Consider the following 9,610-nt stretch of genomic DNA (forward strand, 5'->3'; position numbering starts at 1 on the left):
GTGTGAACACACACACACACACACCGGGATAAGGCCTAGATTTTGCTAACAGGTTTAAAACATATTTTTAACAAAAAGAAGTAAAGGGGAAAAAAATGAAACAAGTAAAGATTATTATTAAAAAAAAAAAATCAAAGAAGAAAACAAGCTATGGTTTTTCTGCTCCAATATGAAGGCTTAAAGCCTGACCTTCTGAGAGGGGAAACTGGTTAGTAAGGCCAGTGTGTGTGTGTGTGTGTGTTGTATGTGTGTGTGCGTGTGTGTCTTTCTGTCTGTGTGTGGTTAACCTTGTGGCCAGGCTAGCCCCTTAATAGACAGGCCTGTCGCTAATGTTCCCCTATTATCTAGGGCCCCCCTCCTTTCAAGAGGCCACTTAAGCTATCAACAGGTCCTGTAATGGGCAAGTTCATGTTTATACTGTCCCACTGGCTATCACCTCCTCTGGCCCAGGGACGTAAGGCAGGCCTGGGGATCTGATGAGAGGAGGGTCTCTCTCTTTCTCTCTCTCTGTCCATCTCCCCCTTTTCCTCACTCCATTATTTCCCTGTCCACAAAGTAAGTCTACGGCACCCTCCCTCCCTCTATCTTAACCGCCTCTCAGTCAATTTGTCTGCCTCCCCCCCCCCCCCTCCTCCTTTCATGCCCCATCGTTTGCCTTTTCCCCCCTCACTTCTCTTCCATCATTCTTTCACTCGTCCTTTCTATCCCTCTCTCTCTCTTCTACCCCCCCCCCCCCTCCTCTCCCGTCACATTCTAATCTCCAGGCTTGAAAGGTGTTTCCTGAGGAGGGCACGCAGGGAGACGGAGGGGGTGACTGATCGCTCCACCGAGGCATCAGTTCATCTTCTCTCCGCGACGGGAGAGGGGGAGGCTGGAGCTGACGGCTCAGGACACACACACGCACGCTCACACTCACACTCGCACGCACGCACGCACACAGACACAGACACACACACACACACACACACACACACACACAAACACACACACACACACACACACACACACACACACAAATAGGAGTTTTTAGTGGTTATAGGACAAAGTGGGCCAATTGCTTGCTGTTCAAAGCCAGTGTTAATGGAGTCTCGCTGCAGTGTAGCCACGTTGAGAAATGGCTGCTCTGCCTCCTGCTGTGATGACCATGGGAGTGGAGCTGCTGCCCCCATTTCAGAACTAAACTCACCTCACGTCAACCCATGTTTCTACCTTTAAACAACCCAAAGAATAATCACTTTAACAAGAAGGATTAAAACATTCTCAGAACTGGGCAAACATTTGATTGAAGTGCTTTTCTAACACAAAGACACACACGCGCACACACACGCGCACCTATAACTAGGACAATACACACACGCATACACACACACACACACACACACACACACACACACCTATAACTAGGCCAGACAGGCATCAAAACACACCGTCTCTCTTTTTTTTCTTCTTTTTTTCCCTCCCCATTAAGCGGTTACACAACCCTGGTAGAGAGAGCGACACAAAGAGAAGACAGAAGACCCCGACCAACAGCTGCCCTGGTTGGGTGACGATCTGCCAAGACCCCCAGGGACCCCTGAGACCCCCTGAGAGGAGGACCCCGGTCCTGCTGGACTAACGTCTGGGCCGCAGCCGCGCCAGAGACTTCAAACGTCCACCGTTAAGCGCCCCCCTCCCCCTACCCTCCACCCGCACCATGAATCAGGCCTGTCAATCCCCGTCAGCACGCTGCCTGCCACACTCTCTCAACAGGTGTCTCTCCCTGCACCCATCCTCCGTCTGTCCGTCCGTCCGTCCGTCCCTCCCTCCCTCCCCACCCCGCCTGTCACTATGAAAGGACGCGGGCCAGACAGGAGGCAAATGCGCGCAACATGGAAAAGGGTCCCCCCCCACTCCCACATCTCTCCTCCACTCCGCTCCCTCCATCCCTCCTCCAACCCTCCATCCCATGTTTTTTTCAGATGCACACTGCAAACCAAAGTTTGACAGACTAACAAATCCCCCAACACCCATTGCTCAGGAATTTCACTCGACTAGTAAATCAAGCAATGAGCTTGCATCCTTTTTTAGAATAGAAACCATTAGACAGGCATTAGCTCTTCCGTGTCAGGCATGCAAAACATGTCTCCACTAATACCTCCAAATAGGGCCGTCATAACAACCAGGTCACAACACCATCGACTATAAGACTCTGGACAAAATCATGTCACGTCTTAAACCATCCACCTGTGCCCTTGATGTCCTGCCAACAAGCTTATTTAGCTGTGTAGACCAGCCTAGACCCATTTGTACTGAATAACTACAGACCCATATAAAACCTCTCCTGTATAGGAAGTATAGCTTCCATTGGGACACATCATAAAAAAATAACAAAATTGCCTACCACAACTATGCGGATGACACTCAAATCTATATAGGCCTCTCACCGAACGACTATAGTCCCATCGATAAATCTCTGTAATTGCATTGAACAAATAAATGCCTGGATGACACAAAACTTAAATTAAACCAGGACAAAACAGAAATAATTGTATTCGGTGAACCAGACAAAAGATCGAAAGTCAGTGCAAAACTTGATTCTCTCTCTCTTCAAACTAAAAAACAGGTCAGAAATCTTGGTGTAATTCTAGACTCCGATCTAAACTTCAACAGCCACATACACTCAATAACTAAATCAGCCTACTATCACCTGAAAAACATAACAAGAATGAGAGGTTTCATGTCCAAACAAGACCATGAAAAACTCATCCAAGCATTTGTTTAGAGTAGACTTGATTATTGTAATGGTCTACTAACAGGCCTATCATAATACATTCAGCTTTCAGTCACGCTACCGCATGCTCCTGGAACAAACTCCCTGAAGAAACCAAACCCTAGAAATATTTAAATCTAAGCTAAAAAACGTCATGTTTTGCAGCAGTTATGAATAAACACAAACACTTCTATCAATGTCTTTTATCCATTAACTATTGTCTTATTGAATGTTTTATCTATTTATTTCTTATATTTGCTTTCATTCATTGTCATTTTTATTTTCTTACTATGCTCCTCTTGCTGCATTTTTTATAATGTATGTAAAGCACTTTGAATTGCCCCTGTTGTATGAAATGTGCTATACAAATAAACTTGCCTTGCCTTGCCTTAAAATAGTGTTGAAATTGGCAAGATAGTGACAAGCAGGAAAAGAAAACCACAAATGTAATTATTTTCTTTGTTAATAAAGATTTTTAAAAATCAATTCGTTCCTCTAATATCAGTGCAGACTGGCAGGGTAGGAGCAAAGGTCGCTAGCCTACCGAGCCCCGCTATTCTGTCATGAACTGGCCTGGTAATGAAGCATTGTTATTTTTTATTTGATGACATATCAGGGTCTTGAAGGGTTGTCCCATTTCATAGGGGAAGATTTCAATCACTACCCCTTGTAACTCCGAAAGGCAAGCCGAAAAGCGAGTGGCACTCCAAAATGAGGGATAGGGGTAACAATGAGAAATGGGATTGTTAGGGGTTTACCCACAATGTTTCTAGTTTTCTTGCATAAGGTGCGGCGGGCTTATGTTACTCTCCACTGGTTTCAACCAAGCACTAAACATGCATGGTTGCTAGGCGTGGTTGCTAGCTGGGTGTTCTCCGATAACTTCTCACCTGGGGCTACAAAATTAGTGATTATTGGTTCCATGTTCATTTATTTCCATACTAATAGTTGGGGAGGGGGAACTGATAGGATATTACCGTACTGCTTACTTTGGAGCGTGGACATTTCCCCCAAACACATTTAAATGCGATACAGAGAAGTTATCGCACCATAGAAGTAACTTCCTAATGCAATAAATGTTAAGACCTTATTAAGGCCTACAATTCTGATTATTAAATGGAAGACTTTTTAAGACCCTGCAGGAACCCTGTCCATCCCTCCATCCCCCACTCCCTTCCTCCCTCCTCCACTCTCTTCATCCCTCTCCTACTCCCTCCATCCCTCCCCCACTCCCTTCATTCCTCCCCCACTCCATCCATCCTTTTTCCACCCCCTCCATCCCTGCCCCTCTCTCTCCATCCCTCCCCCCATCACCCCCTCCATCCCTCCCCCTCTCCCTCCCCCATTCACTCCATTGCTCCCGCACTCCCTCCATTCCTCCCGCACTCCCTCCATTCCTCCCCAATTCCCTCCATCCCTCCTCCACCCCCTCTCCCTCCATCCCTCCTATACTCCCTCCCTCCCTCCTCCACCCCCTCTCCCTCCATCCCTCCTCCACCCCCTCCATCCCTCCCCAGCTGGCAGCAAATGAGTGCGCACAGGGGGCAAGGTCAGATGCCCAATTAATTGCGGTGGAACCAAACAATGTTTTGTTTCTGCATGGAGGCTTGAGTAACTTAATGGTGTGACAGTGTTTGTGTGTGAGTGTGTATGTGCGTGTGTGTGTGTGTGTCTGTGTGTGTGTGTGTGTGTGTATGTGCGTGTGCATGTGCATGCATGAGTGCATTTGTGTATGTGAGTGAGTGTATCTTGTGTGACTGAAGAATGTAGCAGTGTGTGTGTATAGAATGAGAAGGTGACAGAGTGAGTGTGTGAACCGAATGATGTTTTGTTAGTGGTGGGAGGGCAGGCGGGGGGGGGGCTTGTGTAAGGTAATGATGCTGGTGGGCTTATGTAAGGTTTTTCAAATGGGGGTGTTCATCCAATGATAAGGCCAGTTAGGAGAAGAGATGGCCATGGGATAGGGAAAGGTGGGATCACAGCACCTGACATAATGTAGTTAAAACATTATTACTTAAAAAAAGTAAAAAGGAGCATTTCACTGCACCGGCTAGCCTATGTGTGAATGATGAAAGCTGTTGTCCACACACAGATAGGGTGGAGGCGGGGCCTCTAGATGGGTTGCAGTCAGACATTCCCTATCGGGTCACGAACGTCCTAGGATTCTCCTTCTACGGTCCTGGTTCAAACTCACTCTTATTGACACGTGTCCCTTCATGACCTTCAAGTGTCGTTCTCATCAGTCTAATGGACCTATCGCTAAGCCACGCCCCCAAAATAGAATTTGTCCAATCATATCACAGCAAAAGTCACTACAGGTGGAAAAATCAGACAAACCACTCGCTGATATCTGATGGTGAAAAGTTTCTAGACTAAATATTCTTGTCATCTTTAAAAGTCTATTACTTGCTGTTGTAAATCAGAAATCAGAAATTTGCCAACTCCCGCCATTGTAAGTCATTGAATGTCATTCAGTCACGGTCGGTCAGTCAGTCACTGTCAGTGAAGCGTTGTTTGTTTGTCCGAGTCGGTGCAAACGTCCTGGTGCTCTGCGAGATCAGAGAGCCACAGCTGCCACGCTGAGAAACATCAAAGCCCAGCTGAGCACTGAATCACTCGCACGCACGTACGCACACACACACAAACCCCATCCCCATCCACACACTAACATTCACACTCCTTCACACACATTCTCATACAACGGACGGCGCACACATGCTCGCTCGAGGCAACACACACACACACTCAGACTCGCGGCAGGCAGACCACAGTGGCCCTGTCACCTTCGATTGTCCGTGGTCCGTGTTGGAGCAGCGACACCTCACACATAGCCCAGCGGGCCCTGGCCCTGGCTGGCCCGATGGTGCTCAAGGCTGCTGTTACTTCAGCTCGGCAGAACACACAGAATTCAACTCTCAGTCTAACAAGCACAGAGAGCTTTTCATCCCTGCGGCCTTTAATGTAGTCCTCCTGCCGATATCGCTACGGGATGAGTAGTACACAAGCTGGGGCCCTTACCCCGCACGCATGCACGCACACACACCTCAATACATCCAGCAGGGGTAACGCCACCTCTAGAGCGATTCAACAGACTACGATAGCCGCAGGAAATCCACATCGATTTTTTCCTGTTAGTAGTATTAGTATGACCCGGCAAGCGATGTGGATGCTGTGCACTAAAACTGACCTGAAAAGTGTGACTGAAAAGTAGGGATGCACGATACCGATACCAAAATCAAATCAAATCAAATTTTATTTGTATAGCGCATTTCTTACAAGATGCAACTCAATGCGCTTCACATAATGAACATTCTCAGTCAATCAATCAATCAATCAATCAATCAATACTGACAGAGCCGCAAGCAGGCAAAAGTAAAAACCTGTACACTATGTAGCCAGGAAAAATTCCCTTGCAGCCCTCTACACATAGAGCGACTACTAGCCAGTACTCATACCCGATACCGTGCTCATGTACTCGTACTTGTAAAAACTACTCCGACACAACCGCTCCCGATACCACTTAACGGCAATGTAACGTAACTTCTCGTAGCAGGTAGGCAGAGGAGGAGCAATGTCAGTTAGTTAGTTATGTGTAGTTAGCATGTTCATGTTCATGTTCATGTGATGTGCTAAACATGCAGTTAGATGTCCAGTTACATCAGTTTTGATTAAGAGTAAAGCTTACAATCGGCACCTTCATAATCTGTACAAAAACCTTGCCGACTTGGAGACCAAAAAAACAGACCCTGTCACATATTTAATTTGTTTCAGTCAGTAAGTGAGGAACAGCTGATGAAAATAAAACATGTTTTCAAAGTCATTGTTAGAACTGTAATGGTATTATTAAAGTACTCAAAAGATTCCAGAATTGGCTAACCCTGACCCTAACCCTGACCCTAACCCTAACCCAGAAGGCATTCAATCTATTTCTCTTCTGCCATTCTTCTGTCGCTTAGCGTCCAAGTCCTCCCTCTCACTTTCTCTCTCTCTCTCTCTCTCCCCCACCTCCTCACTCACTCACGCACTCAATCCCTGAGCGCGTCGAGGCTATTCAGTCTGTGAAAGGACTTACAGTACGCCACACGGTCGTGGCTAGGCGAGGTCAGAGGAGATCATCTATCCATAGAGTTTGGCAGACCTTGGTTTGAAATGAGAAACGTTTGAAAGACAGATCCATATGTATTGTAGTTACAATGCAAATGAGAATGGTGTTTTTTCCATGGGATGGGACAGTTGGTGTGACATGAAAAATAGGGTTGAGGAGAAGTTTTCTCAACTCTGGGCTAGCAGGGCTGACAGCCTCCTGGACTCACATATGTTGGGCAGATGGCACAGAGGAGAGGAGAGATGGCATGAGGTCAGAGAGGGCGCCCAGCTGTACATATCACACACACTCTCACACACACGCACACGCATGCACACGCGCACACACACACACACACACACACACACACACACACACACACACACACACCAGGAATGTCTGCACAGGGCCAAGGATCAATTCAGGTAAGTCCGAACACTGGCTGAAGATGTGTTTCTGTGCATGAGAGAGAAAGAAAGTGTGTGTGTGTGTGTGTGTGAGTGTATATGGGTTTGTGCATGTGTGTCCACGTTTGTGTACAACTGTGCATGCTAAATCTACATCTAAATGTGTGGCCGAAGTGAGTGAGTGAGTGTGTGTGTGTGCGTGCGTCCACTATCCGCAATCACATCCATTCCTGACAGCCCGACCGTCAACCGTCTCTAGTAATTCCGTCCTATTCCGGAATTCCAAACAATTCCGTCCTGTTATCCTCTCATCTAGTATCCACGACGACACCTTCCGAGTTCCAACCCTTCATCCGTTCACTATGCGGCCCGGCGGCCACGTCACCCGGCCCTGTGGGAACAACCTGAATGGAACCGCCTGCGTCCGTTCACCCTGGGCACCGTGGGCGGGGCCTGAGAGAACCTCCATTCATTATCAACCCTCCTCTCCTATCTGATGGAAAACTCCATCTGACTGACAAGAAGCAGGAGGACAACCCCCCTGGATGCCTCGTGAGCTGACAGCAGACTCTGGGTCTTACCCGGTCTGTGTGTGCGTGCGTGCGTGTGTGTGTGCGTGTGTGTGTGTGTGTGTGTGTGTGCGTGTGCGTGTGTGTGTCTGTGTGTGTGCGTGTGTGTGTGTGTGTGTGTGCGTGTGCGTGTGTGTGTCTGTGTGTGTGTGTATGTGTGCGTGTGTCTGTGTGTCTGTGTGTGTGTCTGTGTGTGTGTGTGTGTGTGTCTGTGTGTGTGTGTGTGTGTGTGTGTGTGTGTGTGCCTGATAAGCTCCAGGAAACAGTTATCGCTCTGTGTTCAGAGAGATCTCCCATTCCCACTCACCACACTTACAATGTCTAATTACGGTGATAAGGCCTCTGTATCAGACCCGTGACTGTGTGCGTGTGTGTGTGTGTGTGTGTGTGTGTGTGTGAGTGTGTGTGTGCGTGTGTGCTGGGGCACAGGAACTCCACGTGTGGAAACACACATGGAAGCTAGTTGCCCATCTGCCATTCTGATAGATGACACTGATATATCTGCAGCGCATCACACAGGTGGTCAGTGTGTGTGTGTGTGTGTGTGTGTGTGTGTGTGTATGAATATGTGTGGCACGTGTGTGTGCGTGTGTAGAAATAGCCCAGAGAGTAAAACGGTCTGCATGTCAAATTCTGCAGCTTATCAGCTGAGGTCTCCTCGCTCTCTCTCTCTCTCTGATAGGTCAGGGCAGTGAGTGACGCAAACTGGTCCTGGAAAGCCCCCCGCCGCCCCGCTTCACAACAACATGCACACATTGTCATGGTTAAAAAAATAAAATAAAAAAAACATTGACGCTTTTACACATTACGCTTAAGTGATGCGTAACATTAACGCTTAAGTGACGCTTAACATTAAGGCTAAGTGTTGCCGACCGGGGAGAGAGAGGGGGGCGGGGGGGGTTGTCCTTCGACCTTCATTTTTGAGGCCTTTCTTTGTGGGCGCGCTGGCCACTGTATTGATGACAGCCCGAAGAGGGGAGAGAAGAGGGGAGAGAAGAGGGGAGAAAAGAAAGAAAGAAATAAATAAAGAAAGCCCCTCTCTCTTTCTAACAGTGGGTCGTCATGCCCCAGTGCTCTTGGCAACAACAGGGCCCAGGGGTAGCTGTGTGTCCGCGGGGCTGCCGCTACCCTGCGTGGTGCCCTATATATCGGCCCGCCCGGCTCTCATTTAGCGGGCCGGGTCGGCGGCGCCGCAGCGAGCCCCCCGTCAGCGGGCTCTCTGGGACGTGGGGCTTTATGAAAAGCTTTGAAGGAGGGCCCCCCCCCCCCCCGGGACACAAAGGGGTGTCCTATGTTTAGATGAGATAACGTAAGCAACCGCTTTTCTGCTTGGGCGACGTGGGACAAAGAGCCACCTCCTGAATACAGAGACCGCCGCCGCCGCCGTCGCCAAAACGATGAAGAAGAAAAAAAGAAAAAAACAGGGAGATCCCAACGAGATTCTGGATTGTAATTATTTATTATTTTGGGGGGGTGGGAGGGGAAGAAAAAGAGAGGGGGGGGGGAGTGTAGCAGAGTGATTCTTATCAGGGAACAAAGATGTCCTTAGAGGACTTGAACATGGTGATTAATGATAACTCGGAATCGCTGGGAGCCAAGAGCACTTTGTTAATGAGAGTATGAGACAGCCAAAATCAGCCAGAGAGACCCAACGTGAACCATACACCGCAGAGAGCTGGAACTTTAGTTACGAAGGAAAGCAGAAAAAGAACACTGAGGGGGTAGGGGTGGGGTGGGGGGGGCGCGCGAGTGATCCTTTAAGAGTGGCCACGTAAAAAAAAATAATATAAGGATATGTTTT

The 9,610-nt window shown here is 48.2% G+C and overlaps 1 protein-coding gene across 4 annotated transcripts in view; it reads right to left on the reverse strand.

The window, feature by feature from the left end:
- stau2 (staufen double-stranded RNA binding protein 2) overlaps window positions 1–9,610 on the reverse strand; it is a 97,907-nt gene that overhangs the window by 23,997 nt on the left and 64,300 nt on the right. The window lies entirely within an intron of this gene.

Source organism: Nansenia antarctica, assembly GCF_963989245.1.
Source record: "Nansenia antarctica genome assembly, chromosome: 12".
Lineage (NCBI taxonomy): Eukaryota > Metazoa > Chordata > Actinopteri > Argentiniformes > Microstomatidae > Nansenia > Nansenia antarctica.